This window comes from Garra rufa, chromosome 5 (assembly GCF_049309525.1).
Source record: "Garra rufa chromosome 5, GarRuf1.0, whole genome shotgun sequence".
Classification (NCBI taxonomy): domain Eukaryota; kingdom Metazoa; phylum Chordata; class Actinopteri; order Cypriniformes; family Cyprinidae; genus Garra; species Garra rufa.
This window is the reverse complement of record NC_133365.1, coordinates 54,811,881-54,837,446: the sequence shown is the minus strand read 5'-3', so window position 1 is coordinate 54,837,446 and position 25,566 is coordinate 54,811,881. Positions and strand designations below refer to the sequence as shown.

General features: G+C 38.1%; 1 pseudogene; it reads right to left on the bottom strand.

Moving 5' to 3' along the window:
* Positions 1–9,541: 9,541 nt before the first annotated feature.
* LOC141334932 (cytosolic phospholipase A2 zeta-like) lies at positions 9,542–22,636 on the bottom strand (annotated as a pseudogene).
* Between the last annotated feature and the right edge of the window lie 2,930 nt (positions 22,637–25,566).

Below are 25,566 nucleotides of genomic sequence, written 5' to 3'. Positions count from 1 at the left end.
CCTAATATTGTGTTGGATTCCCCAACAATTGCAGTTTTCTCAGAATGTACATTTATACATAGCCATTTGTCAATGGTTTTGAAACAGTTTGTTCAAGCAGCTTTGAGCGTAATGTCTGTTAAACCCCTCCCTTCAGCTGGCCAAGCCTGTTGTGATTGGCACAGAGAGGAGTACTTGAGCAAGTTAGCGAGCACTACCATCTGTGTTGCCAAGTCCATGGTTGTTTTTGATGTCTGTGGGTTAAAACGACCCCAATAATGTCATATTTTGCCTCTGGAATGCAAATCTATCAGGGGAACACTGACCAAAAGCATGTATTTTACACCTCAGCATGCTATTTTAACAGGGGACCACCCTTGAAACGCCATTGGGGTAGTTTTTAGTAGCAATTGGGCGGGTTTTGTTGTGAAAACCTGGCAACCTTGATGCCCCTTTACATAAAACCATAGTAAAGTGCTCCAACCTGTTCTTAAAGGGGTCATCGGATGCCCATTTTCCACAAGTTCATATGATTCTTTAGGTCTTAATGAAACGTCTCTACTATACTTTGGTTAAAAATTCTCAATAGTAGTGTAAAAAACCCTTTTACCTTGTCAGCTCTGCCAAACATCAGCTCATTTTATCGCATGGGCCCTTTAAATGCAAATGAGCTCTGCTTGCCCCGCCCCTCTCTGCTGAGGGTTTACCAGCTGTAATGTTTATTTTAGCCACGTTTAGCTGCATTTAGCCACGTTTATCGGCGAAACTCGCCAACAAGCACATTATTAAGAAAGGCCATCTGTAAAGATTCATAAAAAACTCTTCTACTCACTTCTGCTGTGGGTGAAGCTGCATCAGGAACGATTCACACGAACATAGACGCATATGTAGATCAGGAACGGTGCTTTCCAACGAAAGTAATGTTGTCCTCTGCCTCTTCAGCGGCTCAGATGTTGGGAGTAAATCACGACTGCTTTGTTCATTACATCCAACAACAGAACACCTCAAACGCTCAATCGGAGACATTCTTGTATTCCTCTGCCTGAGTAACACAATGGCGGAGTCGGACTGTTTCAGCTCAGTGAGGGCGGGTCTAAGGTAAGACGCTCATGTCAATCAAATGTGTTTTGTCACAAGACAAGAAGCTAAGAATTTACCTGATTTTAAAAAGGCGATATTACTTTTAAAGATTAAAAAATGCCACTGTGTGGATTGTTATCATTGCAGGGTGGTTGTGTACTCAACACACATTAATGTTCAAACTACATGTAAAAGTTAGTTTTGCATCTGATGACCCCTTTAAAATAATGAAATAATTTTTTTTTGGTGGATACATTAGCCGAGTTCTTATGTGACTAACTTGATATTTTGAGCACACATTTGAAAATGTACATATAAGGTATCAATCGTATTTACAGGCTGTGGTTCGGAGACACTTGCTAGTCCAATTAAAGAAGTTTAGAAGCCAAAGATTAGAGAAGCAGTCCTCTGTAAAATCACGAGTACGTAACGAAAGGTTTAAAATTGTATTGCTGTGGTATTGTGGAAATAATGAATTTTAACCACTGATTCTTCACGTCATCATCTTTCAACAATAAAAAACAAAACAAACTTGCTTTCGCAACGCAAGAACGCTTTTGAGAGAATTTATTTATGTTTAATGTGCATTTTTGATTAACAACTTTGCAGACTGTTTACATTAAGGGATAGCTATGTTACAAACTGCAAAAAAGGTGTTTTTTGAAAAACCCATATGACCTGCTCTTTAACTTACAAGAACCATAAGTTCATAGGAGTCATTTGTTCGTGAATCAGCTACACAGGTTGCACTGTGTATTTGATTTGCTAAAAAGAACTGGTTCATAAGAGTCATTTGTGTGTTTTTGACTCCCTAAAAAAGAACTGGATAAATCTGTTCATGAATAGTCTACATAAGTAGCACTTTGTGGTATTGACTCACTGAAAATAACCAGTTCATTCATTCTTCCTGATTGGACTACACTACTAGCTACATGATTGTGTTTTATGCACAGGGGTGGCAAAACTTTCTTTTATGAACATACTAAACTTAAACTGAAAAATGTGACACATTAAGCTGCAATCTGAATTTCTAGGAGTTCAAAATTCATATACAATTCAATGTACAAAAGGTTTGATGAAACTTGTGAGAAACCAGTAAGTTGAGTTTGTGGCAACACTTTTTAGAGTGCTTGGATATTAATTGTCTTTTACTGCATGTGATAATTTATACTCAAAGTATTTTGTCAGTGAGATTTTTTTTTAAATACAATGTAAAAATCTCGTCTTGTTCTCATTTTGAAATCTCATGTGGTGCCATGTCAGGTCTCATGAGCTAATGCTGCATTCACAGCATGTCAAACCTGTCAACACTCTTGTTATTCCTGGGACTCTCCCATGTTTCACACCCATCTCCTGCCCCCTCTTGTTTTGTTGTTTTTCCTGGGGAACTCCCGTAACTTGTAACTTCGAAGCTTCATACAAATTTCAACCTATTTGTGACCTCATCCTGGCAAACTACAACCCAAATGTTGTTGATATCTGTGCAGGTAGTAGACATGGGAAGTTCAATCGAGCCTCATTGGTAGATATGAGAGGAGAAGACTCAGGTTGTACTCCAAAAAAAAAAAAAAACTAGACAGAAGAATTTAATTTTTTTTTATCTCGGAAGTCAAGCTGGCAGAGAATGGATTTGCATTTTTCAATAAACTTTTTGTTCAGACCAAAGGGAAAATCCACCTTCATTTTTTACACAATAAATGCACAGTTGTAAACATGAACCGATGGTTTGACAAAAAGCTAATGCATTATAAAAACCTAATCAATTAAGACACTAAGATGTTTTTATATGTTAAATAATATAATTGTTTAATAATTATAATTTAAATAAATGAAAATTGATGCTTTTGACTCTTGACAAGCTTTTCTTAAAAATGGTTTAATGGCTGACATTAGAAGTTTATCATTTTCCACAATCTTTTTGTTTTTGCAAAAACCAAGGTTATTATAGTTTAGCTTTTTTTAATTCGTTTTATTTTAATATCGTATTAATATCGTAAGTTTGCAATACAATTTAGTTTCGTTTTTATTAATTTCATTATCAATCTTGTTAGTTTTAGTTTCGTTTTTATTTTATGAACACATTTCTATTTAGTTTTTATATAGTTTTAGTTTCAGTTTTATAAGCGAAATAATATGAAACCAATATTAATTGCTGCAGTATTTAAAAGCGTTTAATTCCATTTGAATGAATTATTAAACATTTGAATACATAGTATATGTATTTTAAATACAATATATTTAATACACCGATTTTTAATATGAAATTTATGAAAAAGTGGTGTGAATGAATAAATAGGTCCCTAATAAAAACATTACTGGATGAATCTGTGTTTTTGATGGAATCTCTCAATTCAATTAAAAAATACATTTATTAACAGTTTCTTGTTTCCACCTAGTAGGAAAACAATGCAATCGACACAAACGTTATTTGAAAAGAGATTGTGTGGCTGTTTGAATCTCAGTCTTTTAACGATTAATTAGCTCTACTATAAGGGTTTGATTGCTTGTGTTACATGAGAAAATAAATAATTTTGCCTAAAACCAATGCAGTAGCCTAGATTTAATGTCATTATGGGGTGATAATATAATCAATACGAAAACGATTATTTTAGTTTCATTTTAGTTTTGTATTTATTTTGATGTTTTTATTTTATTTCAGTTTATGAAAATGTTTTTTGGCCAATCGTTTTCGTCTTAGTATTAGACGAAAATAACCTTGGTGAAAACTCCAGAAAACTCCAGTTCACAAGTTATAATAACAAGTTCTACAAGGACTTGTAAATACAACTTGTGATCTGGGAGTGTCTCGTCTCACGGTAAATGTGGATACTAACTTGAACACCTCTGACTGGCCATTGTGTTTAAGAAATCAACAGACATGTCTGTGATTGGCTACATTGCTCAATGCTATAGAAACATTACCTTTTGCCAAAAGTATTTGCCAAATCTGTTTCGCTATAATGCTATTATTACAGCTTGAACTGAGAATGCTCTTGCTTTCGTTTGAGCTAGCACCGCTGTAGATCTAGGCCTTCACTACCAGTCAAAAGTTTTTGAACGCTAAGATTTTTAATGTTTTTTAAATAAGGCTCTTCTGCTCATCAAGCATGCATTTATTTAATCCAAAGTACATAAAAACAGTAAAATGTTGGAAAAAAATTTCTATTTAAAACAATTGTTTTCTATTTGAATATACTTTAAAATTCAATTTATTCCTGTGATTTCAAAGCTGAATTTTGTGCATCAGTACTCCAGTCACATGACTCTTAAGAAGTCATTCTAATATTCCGATTTGCTGCTCAAAAAAACATTTATTATATTATGTTAAAAACCACCGAGTAGAACTTTTTTCAAGTTTCTTTGATGGGCAGCAAGTGCAGAAGAACAGCATTTATCTGAAATAGAAATTTTTTGTAACATTACAAATGTCTTTATCATCACTTTTGATCATTTAAAGCATCCTTGCTAAATAAAAGTATGAATAATAATTTTATATCAAATAACTAGGACAAAAAACATTTTTAGAGAAGTTTATTAATTGAAACAATACAGAAAAAATACAATATTTTATTAAGCACTCATGGTTTCAGTGCAATGTGTGCTGAAATTATTAATGATGCTATTTATTGCTTATTTTTTGCTATTGATTGCTTTATTGCAGACAAACAGCAAAAACATTTTGGACATTAAACAGAAATAAAATGCAAACTTGACTAAACTCTGATGTTCTTATACTGCCACACACAGGTATTTTTGTAGCTGTCACGATTCTGGTCTGTGTTTCTGTGTCTGTGTTTAAAGACTTTTATTTTGTAGTTTTTGTCTCTCATTGTTGACTGTCTCCCTGCCACTCTGCTCCCTTGTTTATCACCATGGACACTCATTTGACCACACCCACTTCCTCGTTAGTTACCACCGGTTTCCAATTAGATCTCTCCCTCTGCCCTGTGTATAAATAGTCCTTGTGTTTTCTCTGTGCTTTGTCGGTTGTTAAATGTGTAATGGTTGTCTCTGCCCTTGTCTGAGTTCCTGTTCCCTCTGGATTTTATTGTTTTGTCACGGATTCCCAATAAATTACTGCATCTAGATCCTCTTTCGCCTTGTATCTACGTTACAGAACAACCGATCCAAAAATGGATCTAGCAGGAAGTTTGATCAACCCCGTAAGTGTGCTCTGCAGCATATTTCAAGACGGCCGACCCATCGAATATTATGTGAGGGAGTTTGTCAGATATAGCCATCTGGCACCGTGTGAGGATACCATGCTGAAGGAATGTTTCTGGAGTGGACTTGACCCAGAAATCAGTTTCAACTTACCTGAAGAAGACCCCAGTTGGACTCTCTCACAATTCATCAACTTTGTCATGTCACATTGTAAATCTCGGTTTACTGTGGGTATGGCAGCCCCTCCAGAGCCTGTTCACAAGATGGTCGTCCTTCCCGAGTCTCCTCACAAGATGTCTGCTAGCCCAGAGACCCTTCACAAGATGGCTACCATCCCAAAGCCCGTTCACAAGATGGCCGCCCTTCCTGAGCCTGTTCACAAGATGGCCGCCCTTCCAGAGACAGTTCCCAAGATGGCCGCCCTTCCCGAGTCTGTTCACAAGATGGCCGCCGCCCCAAAGCCCGTTCATAAGATGGCTTCCGTTCCTGAGTTCCCGGTCAAGATGGCCGCCACGCCAGAGCCTGCTGCAAAGATGGCCGCCACGCCAGAGCCTGCTGCAAAGATGGCCGCCACGCCAGAGCCTGTCGCAAAGATTGCCGCCGCCACACCAGAGCGTGCAGCAAAGATGGCCACCATGCCCAAGCCTGCACCCAAGATGACCGCCATGCCCAAAATTACTAATGAAATGGTGGTTGCTACATCACACCCTCACATTCTCATGACTTATCAGAGGCTAATATCAAGCTTGGAGGACCCACCACTGCTGTCGATCAGTCGGTCTCTTACTATCAGCACCAGCCAAGCCAGCAACTGCTAATGCTACATCAGCCAAACCAGCATCTGCCAAAACTACGTCGGCCAAGCCAGCAACTCTACCAGTCACGTCCAGTCAAGTCATAGCTTCCCCAGCCACACCAAATCAAGTCACAGCTGTTCCTTCACTCCCAAGCCACACAGAGCCAACGCTCCCAAGCCACGCAGAGCCAACGCTCCCAAGCCACATGCCCACAAACCCGATGGGCCTTCCATTAACCACCGTACTGCCCACGATGGCCATCGCCATTTTGAGTGTGTGGGCTGCACACTGCGTCTCAGAGTGGCGTGCATAGCGGAGTTCCCTGCTCTGCCAGCACCGCCAAGGCTCCCTGCTCCGCCAAGGCTCCCTGATCTGCCTGCACCGCCAAGGCTACCTGCTCTGCCAAGGCTCCCTGCTCTGCCAGCACCGCCAAGGCTCCCTGATCTGCCTGCTCCGCCTAGGCTCCCTGTCTGCCCTGTCACGGCTATGGAGGCAGCGTGCTCCCATGAACTCTCTGCTTCTCTCCTTGCTCTGTCTGCCTCCTCTGTCTCTGCTTTCCCCAGGTCCCAGTCCATGATGCGGCCTCCTGTTCCGCCCTGGAGGGCTCCTGCGCTTCCTGTTCCGCCCTGGAGGGCTCCTGTGTCTCCTGCTCTGCCCTGGAGGGCTTCTGCGCCTCCTGTTCCGCCCTGGAGGGCTCCTGTTCCGTCTGCGCCGCCCTGGTGGGCTTCCGCTCCGTCTGCTCCACCCTGGTGGGCTCCTGCTCCGTCTGCTCTGACCTGGTGGACTTCTGCTCCGCCCTGGTGGGTGCCTGCTCTGTCCGCACCACCCTGGTGGGCTCCTGCTCCATCCGCACCGCCCTGGTGGGCTTCCGCTCTGTCTGCTCCGCCCTGGTGGGCTTCCGCTCTGTCTGCCCCGCCCTGGTGGGCTTCCGCTCTGTCTGCCCCGCCCTGGTGGGCTTCCGCTCTGTCTGCTCCGCCCTGGTGGGCTTCCGCTCTGTCTGCCCCGCCCTGGTGGGCTTCCGCTCTGTCTGCTCCGCCCTGGAGGGCTTCCGCTCTGTCTGCTCCGCCCTGGTGGGCTTCCGCTCTGTCTGCCCCGCCCTGGTGGGCTTCCGCTCTGTCTGCCCCGCCCTGGTGGGCTTCCGCTCTGTCTGCTCCGCCCTGGTGGGCTTCCGCTCTGTCTGCTCCGCCCTGGTGGGCTTCCGCTCTGTCTGCCCCGCCCTGGTGGGCTTCCGCTCTGTCTGCCCCGCCCTGGTGGGCTTCCGCTCTGTCTGCTCCGCCCTGGAGGGCTTCTGCGCCTCCTGTTCCGCCCTGGAGGGCTTCTGCGCCTCCTGTTCTGCCCTGGTGGGCTCCTGCTCTGTCTGCTCCGCCCTGGTGGACTCCTGCTCCGTCTGCTCTGCCCTGGTGGACTTCTGCTCCACCCTGGTGGGTTCCTGCTCTGTCCGCACCACCCTGGTGGGCTCCTGCTCCATCCGCACCGCCCTGGTGGGCTTCCGCTCTGTCTGCTCCGCCCTGGAGGGCTTCTGCGCCTCCTGTTCCGCCCTGGAGGGCTTCTGCGCCTCCTGTTCTGCCCTGGTGGGCTCCTGCTCTGTCTGCTCCGCCCTGGTGGGCTCCTGCTCCGTCTGCTCTGCCCTGGTGGACTTCTGCTCCACCCTGGTGGGTTCCTGCTCTGTCCGCACCACCCTGGTGGGCTCCTGCTCCATCCGCACCGCCCTGGTGGGCTTCCGCTCTGTCTGCTCCGCCCTGGAGGGCTTCTGCGCCTCCTGTTCCGCCCTGGAGGGCTCCTGCTCTGTCTGCTCCGCCCTGGTGGGCTCCTGCTCCGTTTGCTTCGCCCTGGTGGGCTCCTGGTCCGTCTGCTCCGCCCTGGTGGGCTTTGTTTGCTCTGCCCTGGTGGGCTTCTGCTCCACCCTTGAGGGTTCCTGTTCTGCCTGTTCCACCATGGAGATCGCCCGACATGATCTGGTGGTCCTCTGCTCCACCGTGGGGACCGTTGGTGCCATCTGCCCTGCTATGGTGGTCCTCAGCTACTCCCATCTGGCCGACTCCACCCTGGTCTCTCACTCTGCTTCAGTCCCCTGTTTCTCTTACTTCATGGACATAGCCCCCCCAGCCCGCCCCCTGTTCTACCCAAGCTCCTCCCCCCGGACTTGTATTTAGAGCGTCTGGAAGCCGCTCCTTTGAGGGGGGGGCTATGTCATGATTCTGGTCTGTGTTTCTGTGTCTGTGTTTAAAGACTTTTATTTTGTAGTTTTTGTCTCTCATTGTTGACTGTCTCCCTGCCACTCTGCTCCCTTGTTTATCACCATGGACACTCATTTGACCACACCCACTTCCTCGTTAGTTACCATCGGTTTCCAATTAGATCTCTCCCTCTGCCCTGTGTATAAATAGTCCTTGTGTTTTCTCTGTGCTTTGTCGGTTGTTAAATGTGTAATGGTTGTCTCTGCCCTTGTCTGAGTTCCTGTTCCCTCTGGATTTTATTGTTTTGTCACGGATTCCCAATAAACTACTGCATCTAGATCCTCTTTCGCCTTATATCTTCCAGCAACGTTACAGTAGCAATAGCCAACAATACATTGTATTGGTCAATTTTTTTTATTTTATACCAAAAATCTTTGGGATATTAAATAAAGATCATGTTCCAAGAATATATTTTGTAAATTTCACTTCGTAAATATATCAAAACCTAATTTTTGATGCACTAAATTTAACTTGGACAACGATTTCCTCTCTCTCTTTTTTTTTTTTTTTTTTTTTTTGCACCCTCAGAACATTTAAATACATAACAATGCTAATTTTCTTAAATGATTATTAGGACTGAAAAATTAAATTGAATACTACAGCTCAGTCTAACAAACAATGCAGCCAGGATTATCATTTTATCATTACATTGAAGTAATTTTTATAAACGTGCTTAGAAAAACATGATGTGCATCTTGAGACAAAACAAAGGCACTTATATTTTATAAGATCAGTGCAATTTTATTTCAGTTAAAACCACTCAGACTTTTTAGACTTTTTAGATTTTAGTCTAGGACTAGGCTTGTGTCAGGAATATGTCTGTGTTTTGTTGTGTTTTCCAAGTGTTTTTCCCCCATGGTTCCTATTCAAATGGTTTAGTCCTTGTCTCCCGCTTTTGGTTTTGTTCTAGTTAGTCTAGTCCGTGCCCATATTTGTATTTCCCCCTCGTTATCCTTGTTATCTAGTTTGTTACCACGCCCTGTCTTCTGTGTATTTAAGTCTGTGTCAGTTCACACCCCAGTGTCCGTTGATAACGTTACATGTTCTTTGTTTAAGCTCCTGGTTTTTATTAATGTAAAGTTGCTTGTTCTCCTGGTTTGTTTTACTTTGTTTAATTTGGTTATCAATAAATATCTGTTTATCTATACTCCGGTCTCCAAGTCTCACCTGGCTCCACTCCACTACAGCAAACATGACAGCTGGAGCCTTGTCTGTGAAATAATAAGTGTTGTAGAATGACTGATAGGCCTTTGCGAATCTGTTTAGTCTACATTTAGATTCCCCTTAGTCACCAGGTTTGGTCTCAGTGTTAAATGAATCTTTTTTAAGTTTTTCACTGATGACTGCATGAATCTGTTTGATCAGTTTGTTGTTTGAGATGTTTTTTCCAGCAACCTCCATACCCAGCAAACATTGGTCCGACGGCGACGTCCTGTCCCTGGCCAAAAATAGTCGCGGTAGGACGACAAAATATGCAAAAAATTTTAACACAAAATATTTCTTAAAAATGCATTCAGATGCATTTGTACATGTCTACAATTATATGTGGTTGCATGTAAAGTTTTTACTTTGACTTTTAGCTGAGTGTAGTTCAAAATATACCCGGTTGTGATTCGGTTGTGAAAGGACGTCCAGCAGGTGACGTCTTTTACACGTGCATTTATAGTCCATCGTCAACCTCTATAAAATCCTTATGAAATATGCAAAAGCAATTGTGCTTACATTCACATTCACATTGGCATACTACAGTAATTAATTTAAGTGCCCAAAGTAGTTTCATAAGAGGTTGTTAATAGACGTCCACTGACGTCCTTTAAACGTTTTGTAAGACCCATGCAAACCAGCACGGAAATCTTTATTTAAAAAACTTCCATTTGTTTTACATCTTGTTTTATGTCAAATTCTATTCACAAATTGCTTGTAGTTAAGTGTGAAATCACTGCATTTACCCATTATTCCACCAGTTTCCCATACATTACAATATGATTTAATTATTTCGTTTTTAATGATTAAATATATATAGGCTATATACATAAGTAAGTCACAATTTAAAGTCTGAGCTGGATGCAAAAACTGCTGCCAAGATGTTGTTACAAATTCTGGCGATATGGTATCTCTATAGACCCTTTGCACGTGACGTCACGCTCTACTCGCGCGAATTCTGAACGCCATGACGGACGGCGGAAGTGTTATTCTGTAGACGGACGGCAAGCCAAATGAGTACGTGTTTGAGTTCGTTCTAGTAGTAAAATGGTTATTTAGTGTTGTGCCGTGGGCTGTGCTAATAGACAGGGTAAAGCCAATATATCTTTTTATCGAATACCATTTGATGGGGAGAGAAGGCAGCGATGGGTTGCTGCTATCAGCCGAAAGGACTGGCAGCCCTCCAAGTACTCCAGGATTTGCAGCGAGCATTTTTTATAAGGTAAGGTTAGGTTCATGTATTTCCCAGTTACGTTTACTTAATTTGTGTAATGCCACACCGTCATACTTGTCCAGATGGAGACCCAGTCAAATTGTCATTTATAACATGAGTAACCTAAATTAGCTATGTAATTGCAAGTACCAGCTAGCGTGATAGGGCTGTGCAGTCTTACCCATTCACAAAGGTAGCTAACGTTAGCTTAATGTCAGGAATAGCAGATTTTGGTGCCACTTAAATGTCTATGCTTCTCTCTGATCCTCCTATATATTCACGTTAGAGGCAATGTAAACATTGACACATGTGAGGCTATTTAAAGGGATAGTTCACTTTGAAATGAAAATTCTCACCCTCAAGTTGAAAAAATAACACAGAGCAGACCTCATGCTTTATTTATAGTATCAAATCATAAGAAATTAAAATAAAAACATTACAAATGGAGTAGGTCTAGACCACACTATAATTTACAAAGACCCAACAATTCTAGTAATTCACTTCATGAGTCTGTGGACCGTGTTTTGTCTGACAACAGTCTATCTGGGCATGTATATGTGTTACTACGGATCACAGACACACCGTGATTTACTGTCTGCATGGATTAACGTGTGATCGATAATTAATGAATGCACTTCCCCGAGCTGGGATGCGTCCAGGCATCCATTAGAAAGCCACGGCCGACCATGTCCTCTAAAATCATAGGCTACGTGTTATATAAATATTTATCAAGAAATAACTGACCGCATTCTACATTAGAATTCAACTAAGCCATGTAATACAATATAAACCATAGATCGATGTCTTACCTTTGCCATTATGAGGTACCTCCACCCGGCGTTAGCGTAGCATTGCGTTCCTGTAACCCAGCCAGCTACAAAGAACTGGTAAGCATCCAGACTTTTAAAAGCTTTGAGATCAGCACCAGTGTATGGGGATACCCCGTTTACCACATAGTGGTACAAATCGTGTGGGCCGAAGTCAGGCAGACTCGGCAATTTAATGAGGTCCGTGAAAACTGAGGGAGGAAGAAGGTAAGGGTCTGTATCCAAACCTGCTATCTCCAACTTCTCCAAATATCGCTCTTTGTGAGCACCTACCAGATGCCCTACCTTGACCGATAACGGCACTACAACTTCTTCGATAGAAGAAGCCATGAAGTTTAGTGGTAACGTTAACGTTATCTATTTTATTCTTTTTAAAACTATTCAAATTTCCCGCTCGTCTACTACTGCTCAGCCTGCGCATCCAGTTATTTTGCCGTCCAGCATGGCGTCGTCACGTGGTCGTGGTCACGTGTTTGCAAAGGGTCTATAGCAGATTATCTCGAGATATGACAGTTTGTATACTCAAAATTCCAGATCAATAGGTGGCGGTAATGCATCTTTTTACGCTGGTTTGGCAAAATCGCCAAAAACACCAGAAGAAGAGGAGTGAGCCGTAACGTACACCAGGAGAGAGTTTTTTGAGTTTACAAATCATTAAAAATTCACCGATGGGTAAGTACATTTTGAGGTATTTTATTAATGTATTTTATTTTTACTTGTTTTACTCGGAGGAACCAAAAGCAAGTATAAGCACACTGTCAAGTTAAATTAACTTGGGCTAAAGTTAGCTAGTATGCTAAAAGGTAATGTTTAATGCTATGGTCTTTTAAAAAAAGAAACTCATCTAAAACTCACCTAAAAAGAAACTCATCTGTGGCATATATATATATATATATATATATATATATATATATATATATATATATATATATATATATATATATATTTCTTTATTATTAGGCAAGCTATAAAAGGGAAAAAACAATAGTTAAATGTATATATGTACTTTGACATCAATGACATACAGCACATAAGAGCACATTGGTTGATTAAACATGTTTAAAAATTAAATTAAAAAGTACTACTCAGATGTAGCATTCTGAAAGTTTATTTCTGAAAATAAATGCAATGAAAGACTGTGATATGTTACAACTGTAGGAGGAGCTCAGGAACAATTCACTGAAATCTGTAAATTAATTTGAGCATGGCTGACTTCAATAAGTGCTTTAAAAGTATTTTGTAATTTCAGATTTGCTAAACATGTCCTCTGACTATCAAAGAAACTGGAGATGTCGAAGGGCAAGAGTTGATGCCTTAGCGGAAGAGGACAGCAGCTCAGAATCCGAGGGGACAGTGGAGCCTGCCTTGGTGTTTTACAATTTCAAATAGGTGGAACCAGATAATTACCCCATGCCATCAGCAAGTAAGGAATATTATATGGTGTTTGAAACGCAGGCCATTTATGGGAAATTCATTAAAGCAAAGTTTGCAAACAGTCCGTTTGTAAATCTTTTATTAGAGGTACAAGTAGTTGTTTATCGATAATCTAATGCCAATATCGATATCATTGTTTTTGTTTGCTGTCAATTCTGTCTTGCTCTTGATTTTTCAAAACATTATTACATTATTTTGATTGTGGTGTCACTTTTAGGTTCAGCAACTGTCCAGAGTTGGCCGAATGTCAGTCAGAGACTGTGTATGAACAGGTATGTATTTACCTAGCATTGTTTGTGTGTTTTGCTGTGTCGTATTTCAGAAAAAAATGACAATAGTAACAGTATCCACAATAATAACCTCAACCTTTGGTAATACTATAATTCTGTCACACACTAGATCTACTTATATAATTGCCTGTTTTTGTGTTGAAGTTGTAATGTCTGTGCTAAATCAGGTTGTTCGTAGGACTTAAAACAAGATATAAAAACATAATGTTAGTGTAAGAAATGAATGAGTCATTACGTGTCACAAAAACTTTGGATAGGGATAGAGCACTTATTACATGATAGAGAGTGGTTGTGAAAGTGTATGTTTTAACACTGCATGCAATTGGCAAGCTGCACAGTACTGCTAATTTGTAATACTGATCTTACAATGCATTTTAATATTATGACTGAATCGTTTATTTCGCAGAATCATGTCAAATGCCTTAATGGCAAAATTCAACATGCAGGGTGGTGGCCAGCTGGAAAAGGCTGCATTCAAGGCTACACCTTTATATAATATAATACAAGGTAATTTGTGACACATCGTATGTTCCTTGTGTCTTATTTAAAAGACCTGTTTTTATCAGAAATGTCCAAACGCATAATTAACATGTTTTAGTCCCGGTGTTCTCATATGTGGACATGTATGAAATCAACATCCTGCATCACGAATTAAGTCGTCACTTTGTTTTGAAATGAATAACATTTTTCTGAGATGTTGATTCATGACACACAGTTTAAAAATTAGACAAATTTAAATAATTACAAATTATCTTATTTCCATAAGAGTGTCACTACATTACTTTTAGACTTTTTGAAGACTAATCATTTGGTATCTCAGAGAAGCTCATGTTCATGAAATGGATGGGAAAAGTCTTGTTCGACTGCATTGTACAATTAGTTTGATAGATAAAAACACTTTAAAAATAAGTGCTTGTTTAACTTTTTGCTTTTTACATTCATATTTTCTTCCCTCAGATGCTGTGAAGAGGTGGAACCCCAATTCAACGGAATCGGAAATTGATGGCGCTATGGCTGAACATCTAAAACATGCTCCAGGAAGAGCAGGGGGTGGGGGTTATAAAAAATAAGTTTTCGGGTGAAAAAGATGTGGGAGATATTTGTGACAGCTCAATTCCTTAAATTTAGTTATGAAACTGAATTTGTTTCGTGATGAACATGTTAATTTTTCCTGTTTCCCAGGTGAATTTGTATTAAAACCATAAAATAAATGTGATAAATAAATTGTGACTTTAGTTCATCCCGTTATCTTTGATCATTTGTAAGGAACTACTAAAATGTTAATAATATAACACTTTATTTTACAGTGGCCTTGTTACATGTAGTTACTGTAATAACTATAAATTATGCATAATTGCATGTATCAAACCTTAACCTTATATTCAGATGCAGTTAATTTATATTAAGTACTTAAATGTATAAGTAAAGTAATGTGTTGTTTGATCTACACGTGATTATAACGTGTTCTATCTAGACGTTTCGGTATGACTGGGCCGATTTTTGCCCTTTTTAGAACCTTTGTCAAGTTTAGATGCTTAAACGTCAAAATCGCCTGTTTACGATTTAACACAATTAGTGTATGATTATTTTATATGCAGGCTTATATGCCTACACTTATGCATAAACACACCATATAAACATCCAGAAGAAGACTAATTCTGACGTCCATGGACGCGCTGAAGAGACGTGGAATTCACGGCCAGAAAAGACGTCGGTTCAACTTCCATTTTGGAACTATTTTTCAACCATGACGGGACGTGTCGGACGGACGTCTTTTCAACGGTCAATACACGTCCAAATGTTTGCTGGGTAAGTTCGGTAATCTTCTCAGCACTGTAACTAAATTTTGTCATCCCATATTCGTACGAATCGTACCTCCAGGTCTCAAGTTTATCTGAAGAAGCAGTAACACACTGAAATCAGAACATGATTCATATTTCATTTTTATTTAAATAGACAATCTTAACTTGCCTCCACAGTTGACCACGTTAAACAGAGGAATGTAAATCACAGTTGGAGCGTTTTTGCCTTTGAACACAGAAGTCCTTTAGTTTCTTCTCGTCTGTACTGGGAATGTTGACTTCAGGGAAAGGAATGTTTAGTTTCTTGCACATCTCAGCAGCTCCTCTCACCATCTGCAGTGGAAAAATCACAGAAATTACTTGAATTAAAGGGTTAGAAAAAACATTTCAGCTTCGCTATCTAGTGGTAGAAGCATAAAACTGCAAGTGTCTTGTGGTTTTGATTATGATGGCTTGATCAGTGCAAATTTCATTATCAATGGAAAATAACGACCAAGCGGCCAGTGGCAATGAGTGGGGCATGTTTAATCAATTTAGCTTTCTCAAATCAACACGACCTGCCTAAAATAAAATCTGTAGACATAAAACACTTGATGCATTTCACTATATTAATTTAAACATTTAACCTAGATAAATGTGCGCTGTTAGACGCATATCCGATAATTTGTGCGGAGAGTGGAAGCTAAAGCGTGCTTTGCAGGACATTAAAAAGCGCCAGATCACTTGCATTTTTTCTTAATAACAGTGGAAACCTAAAATACGTGGGCTCGTTTGACTTGGAACAGCAAACAGCCAATCATGAATCACGTTTACTGCTTTCTAATCACACCCTAACAACCACTATCGAGCACCCTAGCAACCCAAACCCACACAGGCATATCTTCAAATCTGAATGTCATAGAGACATAGGTTGGTTTATATCATTCATACTGGCAAGCAGCCTTTGAAGTATCATCATTGGCAGCTGCCAAGCCACTCCCTAGTAACCGAACAGAGTACCCTAGCAACCATTTATCATCAGAATCAGGTATGGTATAGACGTAGGAATATAGTATAGACGTAGGAGTTGGTTCTTTTGACTCATGCTGGCAAATAGGACTCGCAACATGCTAGACATGCTAGCAGTAAATAGTTACATGCTAATAGTGATTAGCTAAGTGCTAAAAATTATAAGTAATTGCTAAAATGATTAAAACAGAATATCTAGTATTGGATGTATTGTCTCTTAAAGTGACCGCGCCTAATTTACAAGCTGCTGTCGGTGTACTTACTGTTAACCCAAGAAATTCAAAGAGAGAAATTCACTTTTGCTTTTTACAGAATTACTTTGTAATTTTAACAAGAATTAATCTATAATTAATTTATACAGTGAAAATTATGCAATGATATTTTACATTCGATTATTTGGTTTCTGTAGCTACAACAATGTTTAATTTGTATCTTTTTTTAAAATTATTATTTATTTATTTATTTGGGCTGTTTACACAATTCCAAACTGGGCCCACTTGTACAACCTGCACCGGGGCTTCGCGTACCCCAGCAATGGCCCCCCTGTTTAAGTATACTTAAAAATAAAAATGTATATATTTCTAAAGATGCATATATGTGTTTTATGTTTGAAACTCGAATGTAATTTGCAATATAGATGTTACAGTTAAATATACAAATCTTTATATATGCAAATAAAAAAAAATCTTGTGATGTATTCATTCTGGTCTTTAAAATCAAATCAACTCTTTGTAGAGTTTAGCATGTAGTTTGCCATTGGTAGCATGGAAAGACCATTTGTTTAAATATGAAAGATCTCTGTGAATAAAACCAGCACATAAAAACAATAAGCAATGCTTTACCTTGCTCCATTCCCTCAGTCATCCCATTTTCTATTCTAGATATTAAACTTTAAAATAAATCTGGGGGAATCCAGTGGAATTAGAGTGTTAGAGTTCATGTGATAATGAAATTGTCGTGAATCTGGTTCTCATCCTTCTCTCTGGCTTTTCCTTCCTTTTGCCTCCCTCTGCTGGTCACTACCTCTCTCTCCCCTTCCTCTCTCCTCAGCTGTCTCTCATTTGGTATCACACTGATTCGTTTCACCTGCTCCCACTTCTACCCGTTTGCTACTTAATGTTCCCTATTTTCCTACCATTTGTCGGATTATTTCGCTAGAAGTTAGATGCTGGTGGCTATCCTCAACCCTGCTAATTTACCCTGTCCTGTTGTGTCCTGTCGTGTCCCAGTCCCACCTTACCGTCTGGATCAGGTCAGCTCTTCATCTACCGGCTACCCTCCTGCTCTCCTACTCTGTGTCCAGCCCTCCCGCTGTCTGCTAAACGCCTGGGGCCAGGTTGTCTGCTCCGCTGCTGCTCTGAGCAAAGGGACGGAACTCTGGGGGTTTACTGGCCGGTCGCCCCTTTTCCCGCAGCTCCCAATCACGGACTAGAATCGAGCGTGCCGCCAGGGCGCCGAAGGGGCGCTTCATCTGAGTATATCCTTTCCCACTACAAGAGACTGTTTATGATTCAGCGCTATCTGCAAGCCACCCGAGTTTCTGTTTGATGATTCATTATTAATCTGCATAACCTGCAAACTACCTTAGTTCCTGTTTGAAGAGACTGTTTATAACTTAGCGCTATCTGCAAGCCACCTGAGTTCCTATTTGAAGATCCTTTTTTTCCATCTGCATATGCTACATTGCCTGTGTTCTCCTTTCTGATTGCAACTAATAAACTATCCTTCTCTACGCTATTGGATCCAGATCTCATCCTTACGACAGAAATGACTTTAGGCAGAACTGAATATTCATAACAAATGCAACTTCACCTCTTATTTTTTTGCCAGATTAATTTTTGAATCTCTTCTCCATCAGCTAAAGCGCTGCCACACAGAGCTGCATGATATCAACATGTTTAAAATAAATGAAACTACATTTTAGACTATTCTGATTTCGGTCAGGTTAGTTCAGTAACTGATATTGCAAATATTAATAAACTTTTCTTGTGACAGCACGTCTTACCTTGCAGGTGCAGCATGTCCATTTCAGGTTGCTGATTGATCTTACAACCATTGTAAAACTGGCTGCCGAAGCTGGATGTTCCTTCAAATGCTCCAGTGAGGGAATAACCTGCTTCATGTGGACTGATCTCAAACCAGGGATCTACAGATAGAAAACACCACTGTATAACAGCTGACACAAGCATAACTCTTTCTTTCTCATGTATACAGACCTCCTTCTCTGCGCTGTTTGCATTGCTTGTCAACCACTGTGTAGATGGGAAACGGGTCTTTGTTGTGCTTGTGACGCTGACCTGTGAGTGTGCGTTCATCAATCTGAAGAGAAAATACATTTTTGCAACATTATGTTATTGTAGAGGGACAATTTCTTGAGACAATTTCATTTAAATTAAATAAGCACAATTGTTTTCAACATTGATAATAATCAGAAATGTTTCTTAACCAGGTAATCAACATATCAGAATGATTTCTGAAGGATCGTGTGACACTAAAGACTAAAGTAATGATGCTGAAAATCACAGCAATCAATTACATTTTAACATATAGGTTCACATATAAATAATTTTAAATAGATTTTATTGTTTATCAAATAAATGCAGCCTTGGTGAGCCGAAGAGACTTCTTTCAAAAACCATAAACATTTGCATTAAACATTATTTCTAATAGGAAACAAATTAGTGACAAATTAAACTACTGAGCACTCTTCTTATTCTCATTATTCTTATAAATAATTTAGTGTTGGTATATTTAATTAAATTATTCTCTGATGCATTTTTTCTAAATTATTACTTAATATATTAATTACTTAATATTAATAATACATAATTATTTAAACTTTTCACCTATATTGTTACACTGGTTCTGTCTTTACTTGATAATGTCTCTACCTACTTGATTATTGTTCTTTAAGCTCTTAAATTTTTGAATGTTTTTTTTTTTAATTGACCATTTCCACAAAATATATATATATATATATATATATAGCAGAAAAAACTCATATATTTTTGAGTATATTTGACCATTTTATAAACAAACTTGTTATATCTAATGAAAGTTTAAAGTTCTAACATTTTTGACAATTACTGACCCAGGAAGTCATGATAATTGTACTGCAGTAGTTTTCTTGAGGTTAAACAAAAAACCTAGGACTAGTTTGCAAAAGTAGATTTTTAAAAAATGACCTTTTTTAAAAAAGATTTCTCTCCTGGGATTACCAGGCCCCGGATTTATATTATATATTGCTAAATAAAATGAAACTGAATGTTCCTGCCACTATCATTATTTATGATTTTGCAATTATTATTTTTCTCATTTTCTGATAAGAACAAGGCAAAAGAGGAGTCTCTAGAGTGTGTGCAACTATATATAGCACTTGTAAAATGAGCTTCAGCAGAAGTTTACGAGCTGCATCATTATGCAGAAGTTTTAAAGAACTCTCTGTGCATATGGTCAACTGCCTGTCACTGGCAGTCCCTTATGAATGGTTTTACTAAAGTGACTATAGTTCAGCTAGTTGTAGATTTCCATGGTTCCAAAAATATACCTAATAGCAATTTAGGCATTGAATGTTAAAATACATTTCAAAAGTAAAGTTAAGTGGGCATCATTACCCATTATACTCTTAGTAAAATAAGTGGTATCGCCCATCTTGGTGAAGTCGTAGATGTTGTGGGTACTACCTTCCCTCAAAGTTTCAAGGCTCTACGCCTGACGTTTGGTCTGTTTTATGTCAGAATGCTGATCTCTGGAAATCTTAAAGGGGTTTTACAATGTCTTTTTTGTTTGTTTTTCTGGGTGCACTGCAACATGCTCTCATGCTTGGTGTTTTTCACATAATTTACCTTATTACAATAGCTTTCTCCCCAGGCTGGCACAAATGGCTCGATTAGTTCCAGGTTTGATGAAGGCCTGCCTTCCGAAAAATGAAATGTGTTGTGATTGGTTAGCAGTCCCACTGCGTTGTGATTGGCAAACAGCTTAGACGGCGTTTCAGTCCAGCCACACCCCTTCCCAAAGCAGCTAATTCTGTGTACGACTGCACAAGCTAGATTAAAGTGATTCTTTCACCTGAGCCATGTGAGGCACTTTTTATTATGGATCGACTTGTTTTGGGCTGTAACATCATAGTATCTGGAAAACAAATGCTGTAGTCCAAAGGAGCCGTTCATTGTAGTTCTTGAAAAGGTTTTTTTTTTTTTTTTAACTAAATATCTCCCGTTGGAGTGGACTTTGAGATTTGTATGTTTTTTAATGGCCAAACATACACATCACACACTGGCTAAAATTCAAAAAGTGTAAAAGCATAATAGGACCCCTTTAACAATTACAGTAGGGTTTCAGTGCTATATGAATTTTATTTTTTAAGAGTGGCAACTCTGGCTGTGATATGACTGTTTACAGACCTCTTTCACATATGTTGTGACGACCAACACTGCCCAGAGGTCAGTCAAGCTGAAGATGTCTTTCTCATAGTAATACTTCTTCAGTTTGGCAAATCCATCTCCCCAGCTGACTCCTGGACCGTTGAGTCTCTTGATGATTTTGTCTTTCACAGTCTCTAGTTTGGTGGACCAGTTTGGTTCTTTGTATAAGGAGGCCATGCACCTTCAGAGAAAAACATACTGCTGTCATTTTTGACATTCAACCCAATTCAATCTGTCTGTGTTTGTTGTTTCTCAGGGTTCATACCAGGTGGATCCAGAGACTCCGCTCAGATAAAGCATGCAGTCCAGAAGACCCGCTTTATCAAGCTCAACCAGGGATCCCAGCAAACCCACCATGGCTCTTTGTCCTCCTCCAGAACCCAGTAATGCAATGTTTGGCACTTTATCCTGAAATACAAATATTCATCAGCTACAACACCATTTGGATGAATAATAGCAGTCATACACTGTAAAAAGTTTTCACTAGTTTCAACTTAAAAACTTAAGTTTAGCAGCTACCTTAAAAAGTTAAGTTAAATCAATTTAATTAATTTAAACTCACAAGTTAAATCAACACATTTTTATTGTAATAAGTTAAAATGACTTGTAGTTTTAAGCTGATTTTACTTAAAAACTTAAGGCAGCTGCTGAACTTAGGTTTTTAAGTTAAATCTGGTGAAAACGTTTTACAGTGTAGATATAAAAATATAGGATGTTTTACCTTACTGCATTGTATCTTCAGTTTCTGCAGGCTTTTTAGAACAGTTTTTCTTCTTTTGACTACAAATGCCTCTTCATTCTTATTCAGAGAGTGTTTGATTCTCACCTCACTGTAGCTACTGCTGCAAAAGGCATACAGACTGAATTGAACATCATATGCTTATTTGAGATCTAAGCTCAATTTAGTCTTTTCACTGTGATCAGTTATTAGAATTATCCAGTTTATAGACTCTACGGCCTACAAAGTGCTTGAAGTACTAATTCGATTTTTTTTAATTTAGGGGTAATATTTTAATTTGCTTATTGATTTTTTTTTTTTTTTTTTGAATGCTTTGCACAAAAAATTTTCAATAAATATATATTTTAAAAAAAGACTTGATAATGCTCAAAAAGTAGGAAGCGAAAGATTTCAAAATCTTTACGAAGAAAACTAGTGAGACACATTTCTAAAGCACTCGAAATTATATTTATAGGGGGCGAACAATTTATGTTACATACATTTTATGTATAAATATATTAAAATGATATGTTTACAATTTAATTTTTAGTGATTTAATATCTGTGCCAGGAATATTAATCTTATAATATTTATTTATTTTGGCACTTTTATTTTTACGTATTTTTTATTAATATTATTTGTTTGGATAGGTGACAACACATAACATATTTTCAAATGTATTTTACAACATTTTACAAATCAATTATTTAAAATGTTTTTTTTTAAATTGTAAATCTAATGTCAATAATACACAAATGCAACATTTATTATAGACATTTTGTGAATTTACAATGAATTTAGGGTAGTGTGAGTTCAGTGACGTGAAACAAAGGATTTTTTTTTCGGTATTTCCTCATTGAACTTGGCTGCAATACCACTTTATTGCGTTTAACAAGAATCGCCTTCGTGTTTAAAGTAGCACATAAAAAGTAATCATAAATGATGACAAATCTTTAACTCATTACTACATTGTAAATGATTAAGGAGACTTATGTGAGAGTTCCAAGGAATTGCTGATTTTGTGTTTCCTGAAATGAGGAGTATCAAAGGTTGGATGTCACAAAAATTGAGTTTTAATGTTACTTTTACTTAACAAGAAGAAAAATGTTGACATCTGTTTATTTTAAATTCAAAATAAACTCTCTGACATTAAACGTTGTATACAATATAAAAATCTAAATATAAATGTTAATATTAAATATAATCCTTATTATATAATTAAAATGATAAATAAATGTTAAATTATTATTAAAATAAATATTCAATTCTAAATATATATATAAACTTTGTTATAAACAATAATGTAAATAATGTCATGGAATAAATAAGACTTTCCCTGTGCAACAGTTTTATGAGGTTTTTCACTCCACCCTCTCCTCCAGTTACAAAGAAATTCCATGGAAGAGCTTTTGTTTTTCTATTGTCTGAAGTCCATGTTCATCATCTCCACCCCTCATGATGAGATCCAGAGTCCTATAAAAGAGCATCTTCTGCCTGATCCGAGAAAAAACGACAGCTGTTTCATATTGGTGAATCTCACGATTTTACAAGACTACACAAGAACAGTGAGTATATGTTTTAAAGCTTTTACAACAGGCAATTAAAAAAATGGCCTATTAATGTCTTTATATTTCTAAATGACAGCAATAGCATAAATGATGTTGGTTTGATTATTTCTATTCTCCTCATTGGTTAATTGTTTGGATAAAAGCGTCTTTTTCAGCATTTTTCAATAAAGAGCTTTAATTCTAAATAAAACTTTGTTACTACTAATGACTTACACACTAGTAAACTACCACTATTAGCAACTTACATTAAAAAAAAACAGTGGTTTATTAATTGAAATTAAAGGTAGGATTGTGTAACTTGAATATTGACTGTTGTTTTACAGATGAGTGCATCTAAACTTCAAGAAAGGTCAGAAATTCCGCTCAGATTCCTGCAGTATAGTTGCAATCAAAATTATTCAACCCCCTTGACCAGCAAGACATTTTTCTGCTGAGAACAAAATTTTATGAAAACATTTCAACCAAAGCATCAGTAAATTATTAGAGACCATTTATTAACACACATTTGAGTCATTCTGAGAGTGTAAAGTTGATGAAAAATTGTAAAAATCTAAGTGGCTCTGAACAAATACAAAATGTTTCAGCTACAGAAAGTCAAAAACTTTTGGGCCAATTTAGAGTGCTTAGAAGCTTAGAAGCACTTTTTTTCAAAAGGTTTTCTGGTACAATGCATTTTAATTAATGCAAGGCTGTCAGCTGTGTCTCTTGGAATTTATAGTGTTTTGGAAATAATCTAGTAGTGATATATTTCTTTGAACTTTTCTGTATAGCTTTTGTAAAAGCTCTTGGCCATATGCGTTACTCAACATTAGCACATGCATGGATTAAATATATGCATGTCTAACAGCTCAAGCCACTGTAACTGTTACTGTTACTGTTCCAAAGGCTTAACTGTGTTTTATCACAATTTTGTACTATACTGTACAAATAAGCAACTTAAAAACTGCAATTTTTAATAGGGGTTGAATAGTTAAGACTTTGCTTTATTACAAAAACATTACATTATATATTATATATCAGTGTGCTACTAAATTGTCAGATGCAATTTTAAACAACTTTTGATCTTCAGAGAAGCTTGCATCTGTTAAAGTATTACAATCTCTAGGGGGTTGAATAATTTCGATTGCATTTGTATATAAGTACTCTACATAAACACAATTATTATCTATTTAAAAACTGGAAAATTCTGTGATCTGTTGATAAAACATCATTTAAATCTAAAAAAACAAAGGAAGCAATATCAGTATGTCTGTCTGTGTCTCCACTGAAGCGATGAGGTGAGAATCGCACACTCCCTACATTTGAAGGAAAAAAATGTTGTACTTGAAAGGAGAAAAACAGTTTTTGAAGGCCTACAGAAACTCAAGATAGACTGCAGTAAGGTAAAACATCTTATACTTTATATATTGCTATTAGCGGTGTAACATACTGGATGACACTCCAATAATAACACTCCTATATTTATAAAGACAGACTTATAAATGGGTAACTGACGATTATAGACAGGTGCAGGGAATAACGGTGATGAGGGCAAAACCAATTAACACAGATCGACGGGGGGAGACAACGGGAGAAACCAATGACCAAAAACAGGCATAAATGTAACAGTTATGTTGCTGCCTTATGTTAAACTACTTTAAATTATTTTCAATCTACACTCCCTACTCCACAATGACAAAGCAAAAAAATAGGTTTCTAACATTTGTGCAAATTTATTAGAAATTTGTTAAAAAAGTAAAAAAAAAAAAAAAAACTGAAAAGATCCCGTTGCATAAGTATTCATACCCTTTTCTGGGACACTCGAAATTTAGCTCAGGAGCATTCCTATTGCTTCTAGATGTTCCTACACTTGGAGTGGAGTTAAACTGTGGCAAATTCATTTGAATGAGTCTGATTTAGAAAGACACACACCTCTCAGAAAAGGTCTAACAGCTGAAAATGCATATCAGAGCAAAAACCAAGATAACTGCCTGTAGAGCTCAGTGACAGACTTGTGTTAAGGCGATGATCTAGAGAAGAGTTCAGAAACAAATCTGCTGCATTGAAGGTTGACAGAAGCATTCTCCATAATGGAAGACGATTGGAACAACTAGGACTCTAGAAAATGTCCAAGCTGACAGAGATGGAGAGGTGAAAAGGTGAGGCAAAGAATGGCAGATAATTGCCAAATGCAGATGTGCAAAGATGCTCACATCAGACCCCAAAACACTTGAGGCTGTAAAGGTGCTTCAACTGTACTGAGTTAAGGGTATGAATACTTATGCAATGTACTTATTTCAGGGTTTTTTTTTTTTTTTAATTGTAAAATTTGCAAATCTGGTTTTTGCTGTGTCATTATTATGGTGTATGGAGTGTAAATTGATGTGGGGGAAAAACTCATTTAAAGCAGTTTAACATAATGCTGCAACAAAACAAAATGTGGGAAAAAATGAAAAGGGACTGTGTGTATATATATATATATATATATATATATATATATATCTCTAGCTGGATGCTGGCATAATATACTATAGACCTCACAGTAGTCACTTATATTTTAAGAAAGATTGAAAGCTTTTGAGGCGTGTGTTTCGTTCAGGGTCTATTGTTGGAGTGTTAACATATTGTTATACTTAGATTAATAAATCAATGTAACAACTGCCTTGTCTATAATTTACATATTTAAGTGTTTATTATTATATCTTAGAATAAATGGCAGTTCAAATGAATTGTTTTGGCTCTTTTGCTATTGTACCCTTTAATATTATTGTATTTGGGGTTTTTACGAAGTAGACTTTTCATTTTTAAGACATTTTAATTAGAATTTAATTTATTTAAAG